Below are 17,955 nucleotides of genomic sequence, written 5' to 3'. Positions count from 1 at the left end.
TTACTATTGCAATATGCTTCCTTCTAAAAACATAAAAAAATGAGCATCACAAAGTCCTGCCATTAGAATCTCACAATTTTGAGTTTTCTATCTGTTATGTCCTGCTATCTCCATTTCCTCACTATATGCCCACAGCTCAATATACTTATGCTGGGCTCACCAGTAATTTCCAGTTCAATAAATACAGTGAGTGTAGTTCATTACCTTATTTGAATACTGTACAATGGTGACCCTTTTATCTTTGTAATGTTGCCTTCCTTTGATTCCTATAATCCGGCATTCTCCTGATTTTCCTTCTACTTCTATGGCAATGTTATTTAGTAATTTAAATTATTGCTGTTTTATCCTCCTCTTTGAGAACACCCTCACCCTGCCTGATAAAATCAGGTCTTTCTTCAGAGTCCCAAATGCAATTTCATTTTCTTGATGACTCTACCTAAATTTCTAGGCAAATGGAAATGTCTCCTCTGCTCTGCAAAACTTTGTTCTTATCTCTTTCACAGGACCACATTCCACCTTATGATGGTTGTCTAGCTATCACAAGTCTCACTGATGTAACTACATTCCTTTAAGGCTCAATCCTGGCATGTCATCTTGCCTCATTCTATCTGCACATTTTTGGTCCAAGCCCTTTATAAAATGCTATTTCCTCTATGTAGATATTTCTCTCTCTCTCTTTTCCCTTCTCTCTCTTACCTGATGAATTCCTACTCATCTTTTAGAATTCAGTAACACTCATCTCTTCAAAGAAGAGTATCCTGACACAAGCTCAGGTCCCCTTGTTACGTGCACACCTGGCACCTTGTACTTTTCCCTCTTGACATTTGTCATAACTGTAGTGCAATATCTAACTGAAATTTATTTCATTTCTGTTTATTCTATTAAAATATAAGTCCTGCGATTACAGTGTCTATGAGTGTACTCTTGCTGTTATACAGTCTTTGCATACATCAGGCCTTCATCAATATTTGCTGAATGAAATAATTTTATTTGTGTAGAGAAAAATTTCAATGAATGTTTAGATGCCACCTCACACACAACTTACAGTTGACTAATAGCATTGTTTTGTTTTTTTCCACCCAAACTCTTGTGTCTTATTATTTGGACCTTATTACTAAGCTAAGTGCGTTTGTCTTTAAACATCATCTTATTAGACTGAACCCACTGGGTGGGTGTGCATTCTGTTAGTTCACATGTACTATCCCTCCTACTTTCGTGTCATCTGATAATTTGATAATAAAATAATTGACCAAAGTGTTAAATAAGACAAACCTCAAGACAGGACTCTGAAACTTGCCACTTAAAACTACCTCTTATTATAGGATTATGATACTTTACCATAGAAGTTCAACTTCTTAGCTTATCCAGATCATAGCTAATAAGTTAAAGAGAGTCTACAAATTAAAAGTTCTTATGCTGCATATGAAAACCTAATCTCTCTTTTCTTTTGCTTTCTTTCTTTCATCTTTGTTGTTGAAAGTATTACACATGTCCCCTTTCTTTCCTCGTTGACCTCTTCTAGACCGCCCCTGCCTCCCCCCCAACCCCCAACCCAGGCCTTCACCACCATATTGTCTGAGCCCATGGGTTATACATATATGCAAACAAGTTCTTTGGTTGATCTCTCCCCACTCATCCACCCTCCCCCACATTCCCTCTGAGATTTGACTGTCTGTTCTATGCCTCTGTGTCTCTGGATCTATTTTGTTCATCAGATTATGTTGTTCATTAGATTGCACATATGAGTGAGATCATGTGATACTTATCTTTCTCTGACTGGCTTATTTCACTTAGCATAATACTCTCCAGGTCCAATCATGCTGTCTCAAAGGGTAAGAGATCTATCTTTTTTATTGTTGCATAGTATTCCATGGTGTAAATGTGTCACCTCCTTAATTCATTTCTATTTAATTTTTCTAGATGAAAGTACTATCTTCCTCCTCAATGTTTTCTAACCATTTTGATCTCAGGGACCACATTCTGGCTTTATATTATAGTTAACTGTTTGGACTATGCCAATTCTCACTATTTAAGCTCAGTTCCTTCCAGGCAACAAGGGCTTCACTTACTTTAAAGTTAATATTTATTTTCTCCAACAAGCCAGAAACTGGTATTTTACATACATTTTATTTCTTATTGAGGTGGATATTACACTTATAAGCATTCTCAAGGCAAATAGAGACAGAATAGATATGTTATTTGGAAAAACAAATGCTGCAGGAAACAGAAGCATACAAGTTATGCCTCTTCTGTACACTTAAAGACCATTTTTAAACTGTAAACTTCTTCAAGGTGACATGCTGACATTTTGAAATAATTTTGTCACTAGCGTACTTTGGCCACAAATCAGGCTCTTCATTAATGATAGACCAAATAGGCAAAAAATAGTATTCCATAGCAGTAGTGTTACCATTCCTACCAAGAGGTTTTTTCCCCTAACTAATCTAGACAAATATGCTGTGAGATAGATCAGATATGAGTAATTTAAATGATTCCAACAGAGAACTTTCCCAGCAAATCTATATTTTTCTTTTGAGAAAGCCACAAACAAGAACTTGCCTTGGGGTCATGTTTTATGCAAGGATTTGCACAATCCTTAAAAAATTAAAAGATTTTATAATCTATTTATCATTTATAGATGAGATTACTTAGACCTAGAGAAGTGAAAATAACTTTTCCAAATCAAAGAGCATTTTTGTTGGAACTCAGACTCGAGCCCAGTGTCTGGCCTCAGGGTCAAGTTGCTCCATCTCTACTGCCCAATCATGCTCTTGCAAATTGGTAACCACAATTTATGTTTGATATGCATGACTTCCTGGGCATGACCACCCAGACTTCTGGTAGCAGCTCATTTCCTCACTAGCCTATACAATGTTTATCTTTTGCCTGGCAATCTTATTTTATTTGTCAAGACAATGGTAGCCATGTTTTACCATCTATGTGTTCCACAAAGGGTTGGGACAGTAACTCTTCCCTCCAGCAAGCCTTGACTAGAAAGAATCTTCTAATAGGACATGGAATATGACATAGTAGACAGGATACAGCATGGGCTTTGGAATCTGATATCATGACTGTACATGCTATCTCCATACATGTCACAATTTCTTAAGCTTTTTAATCTTCAGTTTCTCCATCTTTAAAATGGGAGAAATAATAGCTACTATGCACTGCTGTGATTGAGACTAAATGGGATATGCATGAATTATGTTTATAACATGGGGGTGATGAGTAATTCCTTGCAGTTTGCTATTGCTGCTCTTAGGTTTTGGCTGGAAGTTCCTATAGGTTTTCTGAGTTGTCATCTTCAATGGATGCTGCTATTAGACTATATCTTTTCTAGAACACTTAAAAACAATCAATTGAGAATATACGGAGAAAAAATATTCTTGGTAAATTATCTTCACATAAGTAGAATGAAAGGAAAGACAGGAGATGTTTAGGAGAATGGGAAAACATTCTATATGTTGTCTCCACCCAAAACATTCTGTTTTTATGGTTTCCTTTATTCCAGTAGTTCAGTAGGCTAGGTCCAACTTGCTTTTAACAATAACATTGAGATGATGCTTAGGGACCTTCACTCCTGTATTAAGGTTCTCCAGAGAAACAGAACCAATAGATGTCTATGTCTAGATACCTGTCTTTACCTACATCTATGTATATATAGCTGTCCTATTGGGAGAGAGGGGGTTGATCTTAAGTTATTGGTTCACATGGTTGTGGAGACTGGCAAGCCCAAAATCTGTAGACTAAGTCAACAGTTTAACAATTCAGGTAACAGCTGATGTTGCAATCTGGAGGCTATATTGCTTTTACTTCGGGAAACCTCAGTCTTTGCTCCTAAGGCCATCAACTGATTAAATAAAGCCTCACCACGTTATAGAGAGTAATCTACTTTACCCCAGATCTACTAACTTAAATGTTAATTATAACTCTAAAAAAATGCCTTCTTCTAGACTGGTGTTGGAACAAGCAACTAGGTACCCTATCCAAACCAAGTTGACACATAACTTAATCCTCACAACCTTTAACTTAGTGAGTGCTTCCTTAAGTGCAAGCAGGCCAACTACAGTGAGTGTGTACGTACTTGTTAGAGCATACCAGAGAATTAAAAAAGGAATTTCACAGCTATATGATATATATCACTTTCCTTCAGGCTGCTATAACAAAATATCATAGGCTGTGTGGCTTATAAACAACAAAAATTTATTTCTCACAGTTCTGGAGCCTGGAAGTCCAGGATCAGGGTACCAGCATGGCTGGGTGAGGGCCTTCTTCTGGGTTAGAGACTTCTGGTTGTATCCTCACATGATGGAAGGGAAAAACCAGTTCTCTGGGGCCTTTTTTATAAGGGCACTAATTTCATTCACAAGGGCTCTGATCTCATGACCTAGTTACTTCCCAAATGTTTCACCTCCTAATACCATAACTTTGGGCATTGGGTTTCTAGCGTATACATTTTGGAAGGACACAAACATTCAGACCATAGCACCCAATGAGGAGACTGAATTGTTTACGGTAACCCAATTCCTCGTCTGTAATGAGTTCCTTATGATGCTGATTGGAAGCCAGGGAACTCTAAAACATCTACATGGAGATGAATAGCCATGGACAAACTCCCTGATGGACTCCGCAACAAGGTATGAGAATTTCTAGGTTATTTCTTGGTGATCAATCAGGTTAAGAAATTCTCTTCTAGGAATTGCTTTATGACACAACCATTACACTTCTGGGAATATATACTAGGGATCCCAAAATACCAATTCAAAAGAATATATACACTCTTATGCTCATTGCAGTGTTATTTACAATAGCCAAGATTTCGAAACAGCTCAGGTGCCCATTAGTAGTTGAGTGAATAAAAACACTGTGGTACATTTAGATAATGAAATACTACTTGGCCATTAAAAAGAAGGAAATATTACCCTTTTGACAGCATGGAGGTACCTGGAGAACATCATACTAAGTGAAATAAGCCAGTCAGAGAAAGACAAATACTATATAATTTCACTCACATGTGGAATCTAATGAGCAAAATGACAAACAAGCAAAATAGAGACAGACTCATAGAGAGCAAGCTGACAGCTGTCAGAGGGGGGGCTGGATGGCGGAGGTTTGGAGAGATTGAGCAAAAAAAGGAAAAAGAAAAGAGAAAGCACTCATGGACACAGACAACAATGTGGTGATTACCAGGGAGAGGTGGGAGGGGAGGAGGGGAGGAGGGTGTAGAGGGGATAAATGGTGATAGACGGAGACTTGACTTTGGGTGGTGACCACACAATGCAGTGTACAGATGATGTGTTGTAGAACTGTGCACCTGAAACCTGTATAATTTTGTTAGCCAGTGTCACCCAATAAATTCAATAAAAAGGAAAAAGAAATTCTCCTCATGTATCTCTATTTAAAAAATAAGAGTTAATTATTGAGTTCCTAGACAAATTATTATAAACTCCAAATTGACCAGCATGAAAGCTTCAAGCCTTATGGATCCACAGAAACAGTCTTTTTTACAGATACAAAGTTTAGAGAAAAGAGTCCACAAGACCACATCTACCTCTGACAGAATTTGCAAGTTCCAGATTCCCCAAGACAACTCTTGGGTTTGATAATTAGCTAGAAGGATTCACAGAACTCACTGAAAACTGTTACCCTCACAGTTATGGTTTACAACAGCTAGAAGATACAGGTTGAAGTCAGCCAAAGAAGAAGGCACACAGAGCAGAGTCAAGGAAAATATGAAACACAGAGCTGCTAGCTGTTCTCCCCCATAGATTCATGGGCAGCTTTACTAGCCCAGCACTGATGTGTGACAATATGCACAGAATATTCCCAAACAGGAGACCCTACCAAAACCCCAGGGTCCAGAGCATTTATTGGGGCTCCATCACTTAAGCATGACTGACTGCCCATGCAGCTGGTCTCAATCTCCAGCTCCTGCAGAGGTCAAGCTGATCCTGCACTATCCAAGCCCCCACGCTAAATCGCATAGTTGGTGAGGCCCATGTCTCTCAGGCTAAATCACATTGTTACTATTTGGTTGGCCCAAGGCCTCCACTGAAACAAAAACACTTTTCTCAATGTAAATTCTTGACAACTTTTGTCAAGTTTTCTCAGAAAAAAACCAAAACACTTTCCATGGGTTTAGAGACTACCTCCTAAGAGACAAGGGCAAAGGCTAGATTTTTCTTTGGATAAAGTTGAATTGTTTACTACACAGCCAGACATTAAGCTTTGCCTGAGGACGCTCTCCTTTTGTAACTTCATAATAAGGAAGTTTGTAAGTTCATTAGATGTAAAACAAACATTTGTTAGGCATTTATTTTAATCTGGACCTTCTCTGAAATGACTTTTCAGCATTGTCTACATTAACCTTCATGCAGTCCTCTGAGGTGGGCACTATTTTTCATGGTATTCTAGAGATGAGTAAACAGAGACTTGCCTAAAATTATAGAGCAACTGAAAGGTAGAGATGGACTAGAAAAAAAGGGCTGCTTGGGTCCAGAGTTTAGTATATTTATAGTCACTATGCTGCAAACATACTGCCTCTACCATTTGAAGTAGGTTTTCACAGGCAAGTGCATAATAAGCAAAGAAGGCAAGGGGTTTTATATATATATATATACTGTCCAGTTCTGCCACTCTGTCCCACAATATGTATGAATTTAGAATGTCACAACATGCAACCCTTCTCGCTATACATCTAACAGAAATAAATACTGTAAGACAGAAAGACACGAAGATTTACCATGAATGAGCTCATGGTGCCTTGATCAAAGAAGGCTTAGTCAACAGCAGTATTTTAAATGGTCCTTTTGTCTGGCACCCCAGAGGTCTTGCACACCCTGGGGCACCGCACAATAACAAGATTCCAGATGAGTAAAAGGCATGCCTTTTTTTTTTATAAAACAGGATAAGGGAAATTCTAAAAGGGAAGTGAGAAAGACCTGTATTTGAGTCTGCAAATACAAATGCTTTCTCAGAGAGGAAAATATAGAAAAGAGAGTACAGATGTTGAAAGTCTGAAAATTGTTTCCCTTAAATTCAATGTGAGTATATCCCCTGGGAATCTTCATGTACCCCAGGATAACTTGGTTCCCGAACAGCTAAAATGAATAATTCAATTTCTATAATTAAATTTTAAATTTTGGGTAAAGCTTCCATCTGTGTGTCATGTGACAAATGGTGTCATAATAGTTAATAAACAAATTGGGATACTAGTTTTGAAAATGGAATGGAAGGCATGAGGCACGTCAACACAAGAAATGTTCAAACTTGTAGAGAATTTTTATTAAAATTTATTGGAGCCCAAAAGAGCACATACCTGGAAGCAAGATCTCAACAGACTGAGATAAATGCTTCAGAGAAAGAAGTTTGCAGTTATTTTATGCATTTGGGATTAAGGAGGGAAGGTAAGAAAGGTTTCAGGAAGGTGGGAGGGGATGAGAGTACAGGTTCCGCAAGATTACATGCTCTCTTGGGGGTAGTCATGTGGAGATCAGATTACAGGGTAGTTAAGATTATGTGCTCTGTTGAGGGTGGTTACAGTTTATTTCAAAGGAGTGTTAACCAACGCAGATGCACAGAAACAATGAAAAGCGCTTGATCAGGCAAAGATAAACCTTTTACTAAAAAGTTATATGTCTGGGGCATGACTACCCACCATGACCTGCCCAGTTAGGAATTTATGATCAGATCGCCCTGTGAGGTTGCTTTCTATAGGAACGCTTTTTTCCCTCACCACAGGAATTTAATCTGAAGGCCAACTGAAAGGAGTCTGACATACCGAGGGAGAATAAAGTCTTCATTTGCCTTAAAGAATGAAATACAGATGTTTTTCCATTTTACTGCCTTTAAATTCTATAAATAGGTAATTGTGAAATTTAATATGCAACACTTCCTTACTCAAAGAATTATTTTACCATGATTAGAAAATAAATGATCGTTAGAGAAATGTGGCCAAAACATTGTCAGTGCTTCATTGTACCTACACTCAACCTTATAGTTTTCATAGAACCAGAAAGGCATCAAATTCACATCAATAGATTGAGTTAAAAAATGAAAATCTCAGCTAATTAACCAATTGCACCATCACTGTAAAAATAAACAAAAATATTCTGGGGGCATTTGTTTTAGTTTGGTGTTGGTTTACCCCTTGACTATTTGGTTCTGTATCTCTGTTACTTAACATATCAGAGTCCATCAAATTTTGGTCCAGAATAATCATATACAAAGTCCCCTGACACTGCTGTGTGAGCTAACTTTTCAAATTTTTAGTTCACATGAGCTAGTGCACTCCCTATTTCTAGAATGAGAAGCTTCTACATCACAGGGAAAACCAGCACCAGCAGGTGCAGCTCATATAAGACAGAAAATAAAACCAAAAGAGTGTTGGCTCTCAGCAGTTGCCTCAAATGAAGGGTGTATATTCAGCTTCCTTCTTATTGGCACTTACAATTAATACTTGAGCAAAGCCTGTGTGTAGTAATGCTTGGAGGGGCACGGTAGAGCAGAGTAGAAGAACCGGCCTTGAAGTCATGGATCAAGGCACTGGGAAAGGGAGAGTGGGAGTGTTCAGCTTTTAGTTGAAAGAATTTGCCTTTGTTTCCAGTTCCATGGTTTCCTTTAGCTACGACATAGCATAAATAGAAGATTGAACTTTAAAAAACTAAATTAATTAAAGAAGGCAGGATGGTTTTGTTTCTGCAAATGCCTTGAACAAAGCATGTGTTTCTGTTTAATACTGGATAAGCTCCAATTGATGTCTAGATCCTTGTCAAAATGTTTACTTTTCTGTGGATTTTTTTTTTTTTTCCAGAGGGGCATTATGAAGCCATGGCCATAGCTCCGGACTTCAAAGCTGCTGCCAGTCTCCCTTGAAAAGACACTGCTCCACCTCGTCTGCCATCTACATTCAAATAAAATGTTAGCTTTTTAAAAATTATCTGTGCCTGAAAAGGATCAATCTTGGTACCAAAACTATAAAAACTTGATGAAGAGTTGAAGGAGATTCACCAAAGCAACCAGTAAGACAACAAATATCGAAAAAAATGGATGTTTGTATTAATTGGGATTTCTTTGCACAATATTTTGGTGTTATGTAAAGAAACAACAAGAATAATGTTTTATTTTTTTAAGCAATTGTGAGTGTATAGAACCACAATGTTACTTTATACTACCTTGCTTATTTTACTCAGCTCCACAGGCCTGTATAGAACTAAGACTTTCTCTTTAAAAAAAATGCCAAAATAACTGGCCAATTTAACAAAGTTTTCATAAGCCTTTTGGATGTTTCATCTACTTAACACTAAACACTTTGAATCTTTGTTGATTAATTAGACTGCTTCATTTTATTTTATTTTTATAGGATGATACAGCTACCCGTTTTTAATAGCCTTGATTACTTTAGAATATGCCTGAGAGAAAAACGTTGGTTTTGTTGAGAATAGTGACCTTTTTCTGCCACATCAAATGTATCTCTTCTACATTAAATTGCCTCTAGCAAAATAAATGAGTTATACTTATAAGCAACCAAAGAGACTAGAAATAGCAAGCATTTTGAGTTAAAGTTGCCATAGGTACACTGTTGCTTTAATTTTCCTCTTCATGTCCTCCTCCTTCTCCTTCTCCTTCTCCTCCTCCTCCTCCTCCTCTTCCTCCTCCTCCTCCTCCTCCTTCTCCTTCTCCTCTTCCTCCTCCTCCGTCTTCTTTCTTCTTCTTCTACTACTACTTCTATCTTTAAGGCATGTGAAATGAGAGCTTTCAGGCACATTATAGAAGTAGTATTCCATTATCATAGTCACTGAGATTAATGAGAAGAAGCCTGGTAAAGCAATGTTGGTTAGTCCTACATAATGTTTAGAACTCCTTATCATGTTCATAAGTTGTTTGCAAAGTTCAAGGGAGCAATAAGGACTTAGTGTGATTTTAATATTTTAGTTTATTTTTAATTTTTAAAACTTGTACTTAACAGTATCAGTATACTACAAATTTTATTTTATTTATTTATTTTAACATATTTTTATTGATTTCAGAGAGGAAAGGAGAGAGAGAGAGAGAGAGATAGAAACATCAATGATGAGACAGAATCATTGATCAGCTGCCCCTGCACATCCATCCCTACTGGGGATCAAGCCTGCAACCCAGGCATGTGCCCTTGACCAAAATTGAACCCATGTTCTATCACTGAGCCAAACCAGCTAAGGCGGCATACCACAAATTTTTAAGTCCTTCATGTTTAATGACCCCAGGAAGCAGAGGCTTTATAGAAAAAAAGTGTATCCTAGTCTTTGATATTCCTTCCATCTGAAAAATGTATTAGAGCTTTACATATGTGGTAACTGTTCATTAATGAGGGTAACTGGAGCAGTTCTCATTTTACAACACAATAGTATCCAATGTGTACAACATTTTTAAAAATATATATATTTTTATTGATTTCAGAGAGGAAGAGAGAAGGAAAGAGAGACAGAAACATCAATGATGAGAGAGAATCTTTTATTGGTTACCTCCTGCATGCCCTCTACTGGGGATCGAGCCCATAACCCAGGCATGTGCCTTTGACTGAAATTAAACCTGGGACCTTTCAGTCCACAGGCTGATGCTCTTTCCACTGAGCCAAACCAGCTAGGGCTATACAACATTTTTTATCTCTTTTTGTTCTCTTTTTGTGTTTTTTTTTTCCTCTCTAGTTTCTGCTTTACTCACTTCTTTTTATCATATTTTTTCTTCCATTTTATTTCTCTACTAGAGGCCTGGTGCACGAAATTTGTGCGGGGGTGGGTGTGTCCCTCAGCCTGGCCTGCACCCTCTCCAATCTGAGACCCCTCGGAGATGTCCAACTGCTGGTTTAGGCCTGATCCTTACGGGACGGGATTGGGCCTAAACCAGCAGTCAGACATCCCTCTAACAATCCAGGATTGCTGGCTCCTAACCGCTCGCCTGCCTGCCTGCCTGCCTGCCTGCCTGATTGTCCCTAACTGTTTCTGCCTGCCAGCCTGATCATCCCCTAACCATTCCCCTGCCAGCCTGATTGATGCCTAACTGCTCGTCTGCCAGCCTGATGGCCCAAAACTGCCCTCCCCTGCTGGCCTGATTTCCCACAATTGCTCTCCCCTGCCGCAACCCGACTCCTCTGCGTGAGGCGGCAGAGATGCTGGGACCGGCCTCCTCTGTGCTGCACAGAGCCATGGGACCCCCAGACCTCACCATGCGGGGTGGCTGCCAGCTCCGCCTCTGCTGTGCATGCAGCCATCTTGTGACAACCATCTTGTGACAACGTGAGGGGTGTGACGCCAGCTAGGTTATTATTAGTAGAGATGGTGTCAGCAACCATAGGATTTCTTAACAAACATTGTAGATTTATTGTCAATTTGAATTAGGTTCTATGATGAAGAATAAACCAGAATTACTAAAAAAAAAAAAAAAAAAAAAAAAGCAATTAGTTTTAAAGAATCCAAAGGAAAATTCGTGGACCATGATCATCCTAAGGCTATATAACTCTTTAACTAAAACTTTCCACCTTGATGAGAGTTTTAGCTGGGTACTCACTGGCATCACTTGTGAGTATAGAATTTAATATTTAGGGCATATGAGCTCTCTGATGTTACATAAATAGACTAGATTGTACATGTGAGTTATAATAAAGGTTAACCACAGCACAATTAAAAGGCCCAATGTAATCATAATTATTAAATTTGTTGATATGACCAGCATCTAATAGGCTATTCTCATTTCTTTTGAATTACCACAAAATTAGAGGCTCTAGCAAAAATCAAATTTGTAAGAAAAAATAATTTTAATTACATCTAACCTAACTTTTGGCTTAAGTATATTTGCTGGCATTCTAATTCTTTAAAATTGAGTAACGCTACTAATCAATAATTCATCCACCACTGTGTCATAAACTAAATGGTATAATTCTTCTGGTTTGACTTTCTGATCCTACACAGTAAAATTAGATAACACTAATTATATAGTCAGAGAAACAGCCATTATATTTTTAAGAAAAGAATCTAAGTTAATCACAGGCTACTCCTAATCCAAATGTTCAGTTTTATCTTCCATGCCCAGCCACCTCCAAGCAGTCCTACATTGACCACAAGGAACTTGGGCTCCATCCTCAGACCTGGCACAAGTCCTATGCCCGGACATGGCTGGAGAAGGCCCTGCTCTAGCCTTCTTCCCTAGGGAATGTTCCTCCTCAGAGTCTGTGCCTTACCCTTCAGACCTAGAAACCTGAAACCCTAGGACCTTTAAATTCCCTGCCTCAATGACCTTAAGTCTGTTTCCAAGGCCATTGTGAGGAGGGATTTCCCTAGGGCAGATGGGCAGTGAGGTTGTTCACCCTTAGGCTCAGGTATCCACACACCTGCCCAGAAGGCCACTAATGTAGAGACAAAGCTGAAGGTAGAAACAAAAAGGGTGTGGGCCACAGGCTAGACCAATGATGGTGAACCTTTTGAGCTCGGCATTTTGAAAAACCCTAACTTAACTCTGGTGCTGTGTCACATGTAGAAATTTATTTGATATTTGCAACCATAGTAAAACAAAGATTTATATTTTTGATATTTATTTTATATATTTAAATGCCATTTAACAAAGAAAAATCAACCAAAAAAATGAGTTCATGTGTCACCTCTGACACACGTGTCAAAGGTGCACCATCACTGGGCTAGACCTGAATTGTTGCTTTTTACTGGCCCCAAGAAAGATGATGTGCTGAACCTATAGAATTTATCACCTTCACCCAAACCCACGATGCTCTTTTGGGTTTAATGCCTGTTTATATGTTTTTCTCTAAACCTGAGTTCCTTCCCCCTCCACTCCTTATGATCTAATTTCAACTCTTTTTGAAAATTCTCATGACTTTTCCAGGCACAATAGCTGAATCCTCCTTTGGGTTACTATAGTATGTCTTACTAACATTTACTATAGAAATTAACTCATCTGACTATAATTATTTATTCACATGTTTGTCTCCGCATGAAAAATTTGAGGCTAGCAAGACTAAATTCAAATAGTGACCCTTTATAAATACTTAATAAATGTGTGTTAAATTAAATTCACTAAATACATTATTTATTTATAAGTCAGTTACCAAGCTCATTTCTCATGCTAACATTCTTCAGGCTGTGTCTTAAAATAATATTACATTTTTTATTAAGGTAAAGGAATAAAACAGTAAACTCAAAATTAGTAAAAATATTTTCCAAATGTAGATACTCCTAAAAATTCTAACTATAAGAACAAATTTTTAACATATGATATAGTCCTTGATTAAAATTGCAAGTTATAGTTAGCATGGTTTTAAATGGAGAGAAATGTCCACAACCAAAAATGTGACATATTAATATTGAAGAAAATATGTCATATTCATATGTTAAATGCATCCATCAAATCAGCTGTTGCTAAATGCATTAGGATCAAAACAGAAGAAGCCCTTCTGGAGAAATTCAAATTGATATATTTATTGTAACCTGCTTCTGTACAGTGCATAGAAATGGGAAATATTATTAGAGGTATCTCTTAGTCACTATTCAAAGGACTTACATATATACCTAAATTATTTGGCATATACTGCAAAAAAATTAAAAGCCTTTCTTTATCACTCAAAAAAGCAACAAATGCACAATACTTTACATCTGCACACCCTTACTATGTGCCAGGCGCTCTTCCAGGCAGTTCATAAGTAGTGAATTGTTTAATCCCCACATGAGCATTGTGAGGGTTGAAATAGTTAGGAAACTTGCCCAAGGTCACTAGGGGAATGGAACCATGACAATCTTCCTAGTAGGAAGGTCAGATTTGGGGAGTCACTGACATATACACATGGTAGCTAGAGCCGTGGGGGAAATGATGGGCAGGGAGCGGCTGGTCACTTATAAGAGAAGAATGGATCCCTAGGGAGACCAACATTGAAGGGCTGGACAGAGGAGTGCATGCTGGAGACAGAGAAGGTGGCATTAGAAAAGTTGCAGAAGAAATGCAAGAGAAGTGATACTCCAGAAAGGAAAGGAGAGAATAATTACATGAGGGTAGCTCAACTTTACCAGACCTTGTACACACATCATTCAGTTGACTACACCGAGGTTCCTATTTGCATTTAGAAACTCTTTGCCAGACTTAGACCCAGATTAAAGCCATATCTGGTGAGCTGGTGAATGAATGGAAGTTGATGATGTAGGAGTAAAGAAAGATGAGTCCTTCAGAGGGTGTTGAAAGGAAAGGCAGACACAAGGCAGAAGTTTGAGAGATAAGGAAAGTCCAAAGTTGTTTTTCCATTTTCAAAGTAGAAAATAGTCAAATAAAACAAATTTAAATAAGGTGACGTTTTATTTACTCAAGCCATTGGCTTTCTAAATCTATACAGGAGAATCTGGGGAGCTATAGATCCTGGCTACTCAATGTTTGATCCCAGCATTTGCATTTTCTGAGAGTTGGTTAAAAGTACAAAATCTGACCCAACCCTATCCCAGAATTTATAGTTCAACAAAAATTCACAGTGATTTGAATGCATTTTTAAGTTTGAAACTTATGAATCTATATTTTACCCTAAATAACTCAATGAAAGATCTTATTCATTAAAATGTATTTTAAAATTGTTTTAGTTTGCTTTGTATTCACACCAGTCACATCTAATTTTTTTGTAAATGTCATCATTGCTTTGTTTCAAGCACAATAATTAACTAGTTACAAATTATAAAATAAAATTATAGTTACATTAAAATATATAATAATTTCTGCTTAAATTTTCCCCAAATTTATAATATTTTCTATAAAGCAAGTAAAACATGTCCATCTTCTGAGTTGTTCTTAATTTGTGAAGCACAGAGTTTCAATGAATCAGATGAAGATATTAATTGGTTCTTAAAGATTAACAAATTACAATATGAAATCTAATTCCTAAAAAAGGTAGAAAACAATAATCCTATCTAATAATAGACAAACATGGTAATTGACCATATCTTTGCTATGCCTCCCATTGGCTGATCAGAGCAATATGCAAATTAACCACCAACAAAGATGGCGGCTAATTTGCATAGTGCAGGCAGGGCGGGACAGCACAAGCTGCCATCCAGGCCCCCGTGTGCGACCTCAGAGAGAGGGCTCAGGCAAAGTGATCACTGATCGCTTTGCCTGAGCCCCTGCCCGCCTGCTCACCAGGGACTGGGCCCACTCCCGTGTGCGACTGGGGGGTGGGCAGGGGCTCAGGCGAGGCGATTGTCATCGCTTGCCTTCGCCTGAACCCCACCTGCCCGCCGGGGACACGGGGCCCTCTGGGGGGGGGGGGAGAGAGAGAGAGAGAGAGAGAGAGAGAGAGAGATGGAATTTGGCACCCCGCATCCCTCCCTGATCGACCACTGCGATTCCAAGCCAGCGAGGGCTGCCTTCAGGCCTCAGTTCCAGGTCCCCCACCCCCACCCCAGGCCCGAGAGCCCAGTGCTGAGCAGTGGCACCCAGGGGTTCGGGAATGCAACACGAGGGGCCGGCACGACGTGCGGGGGGGTCTGTGTTTATACCGCCAAGTTCCCCACTTCTGCCCTGGCCCACGCATCCCTCCTTCTTGCCCTCAGAGGCCCAGCTCCTGCCTACGTGCTTGATGGGCAGGCCCAACTGCACTGGGGAGTGAGCCATGGCAATCAGGATGGCCACTTCCTGGGATGGGACGGCCAGACCATGGTGATTCATGAGGGCGATGAGGCCCATGGGGTATGTGCAGCCCTCGGGTGGCGGGGGTGTCTCTTTTCTCTCCCTCCCTCTCTCTCTCTGCCCCACTCCTTACCTCCCTCCCTGTCTTCCACTCTCTAAAAATCAATGGAAAAAAAAATATCCTTAGGCAAGGATTAACAACAACAAAAATTGTTTTCAGCATAACTTCCTACCTACTGGTAGCCAATCTTTCTGACTTTTGAAAAGTTTGATAAAAGTAAGTGTAAATTTGAGTTAATTAAATTTGATTTTTTGAAAAGAAGGAGGATAGTTAACAACTATATCTTTTATTTCTAAAACACATTTTATATTTCCTTCAGAGGCACATTTTAAGGTAACTCTTACTGTTGATTACAGTGAGGGCACAGGGCAGGGGGTTTATCAGTCAAGTCCAGAAAATCATATTTTTCTGCTACTCTGGGTCCACTGCCAACCCTTGGGTAAATACTAAAACCTATACTCCCTTCCTTTTCCCTCAGCTCATCAGTAAAATTTCTCAAGTCATCAAGTTATCCGGAGCTACCTGAGCATAGATTTTTATGTCAATTAATATAGGTGGAATATGAGTACGAGGGGCCATAGAAACGCATTTGTCTTCCTCCACTTTTTTATGGTATTTCCACACTTGGAGTGTCTGTACAACCTTGAGGTGTAAACTTGGGGTACCTCCAGTCCCTACAAACCTCCCTCAGGGAGCACTGTTTACAGTGGTGCTTCTGGTAACTCGCTCTTGAATCTCCCTGACTGTTAGCTTGACCACAATCTTGCCTCCCTCCCACCCATGGTCCAGTGAAATAGCGAGCATCAACTGCACCTGGCTGACCGGTAGGACATGAAGCAGCTGTCATATTCTGGCAAAGACTATTACTATAGAGAGAACACTGGAGTAGAGCAAATAAACTTTCTCGAGAGACAGTATAAAATATCAGTTTTCAAACTAAAAGAGCAATGCAATCAGTAAATTCTATTTATTTTAATGTTTGCAATTATTTACTATTTTTTCCTTGGCAACTACAATAGATGTGAAAAAATTCCTCTAAGAACTTAGTTTTTATCACTATTTATAAAACTACAGAACAAAATATATAATCAAGATGCTATACAAAAAGGAAAAAAAAAACACACAGATGAGACCCTTGTCAATTTATAATTGGCAAAGCAAAGAGCGTCACACTAATAAAACTTAATTAAATCATTAAATATTTAAAGTGAATTTCTAACTCTAGCTTATTGAATGAATTCCCTTATATATATATGAAAACCTATTATGAAGTCTATATATAAAGCAAAATCAAATGTAAAACCAAACAGTTTAATGTATTCATCTCAAAAATTCCATTTCATTTCTCCTTGCAAAATCTAAATCACCTCAGAACACTACATCACAATTTATATTTCCCTCACATCAGGAAACACATAATAAAATACTATTACAAATACATTGCCCATAAAGTGGTCATACCTTATAAAATATAACTCATTCATTTTACATGTTTCATTTCATTTCAATAATAATGCATAATAACATTGTCCAATTTACAATGAATGTCAAATTTCTGGTAGAATATATAATGGATATTTACTAACTTTATTTTTTCTATCACTCACAACTGACTATACATACATATCTGTGTCTTCAACATCCTTCAGACAAATATTTCTTAGTGAGGAGTAGGCATTTACCTTGTAAGAAAGATAAAGTTAGATACATGATTGCTTGCTTTGATAAAATCACACTTTATCAGCTTATTATCACACTAGAGGCCCGGTGCACAAATTTGTGCATGGGTGGGGTCTAGCTGGCCCACTCCTATGGTGGCCATCGGTGCCAGGCCAGTGGGGGGAGGGGACTTGGGAGGTTGGCCAATTGGCCCTGCCCCCTACTGGGGGGGGGTGCTGATTGGGGCTTGGCCAGCTGGGCCAGCTGGGTCAGCTGGGATGGGGGGCAGTCAGGGTGGGGCTGACCAGGGGGCGGTTGGGGCGGGGCCGACTGGGGCCCCGATTGGGCCGGTTGGCCGCTGTAATGCATGTCAGAGTCACCGGCCATTCCATCATTCCGGTCGTTTGCCTTTTATATATATAGATGGATTTGGATTTGAATATACATATTGGGTAATGACATCTCTTATTCAGACATACCTTGTGTTATTGTGCTTTGCTTTATTGCATATCACAAATATTGCTTTTTTTTTTTTTTTAGAGATTGAAGGTAAGACCCTCCACCAACAAAAAGATTATGCTTCTCTGAAA

This window comes from Myotis nattereri (assembly GCF_964212035.1).
Source record: "Myotis nattereri genome assembly, chromosome: 3".
In the NCBI taxonomy this organism is placed as follows: Eukaryota; Metazoa; Chordata; class Mammalia; order Chiroptera; family Vespertilionidae; genus Myotis; species Myotis nattereri.
Note: the sequence above shows the minus strand (reverse complement) of the source record.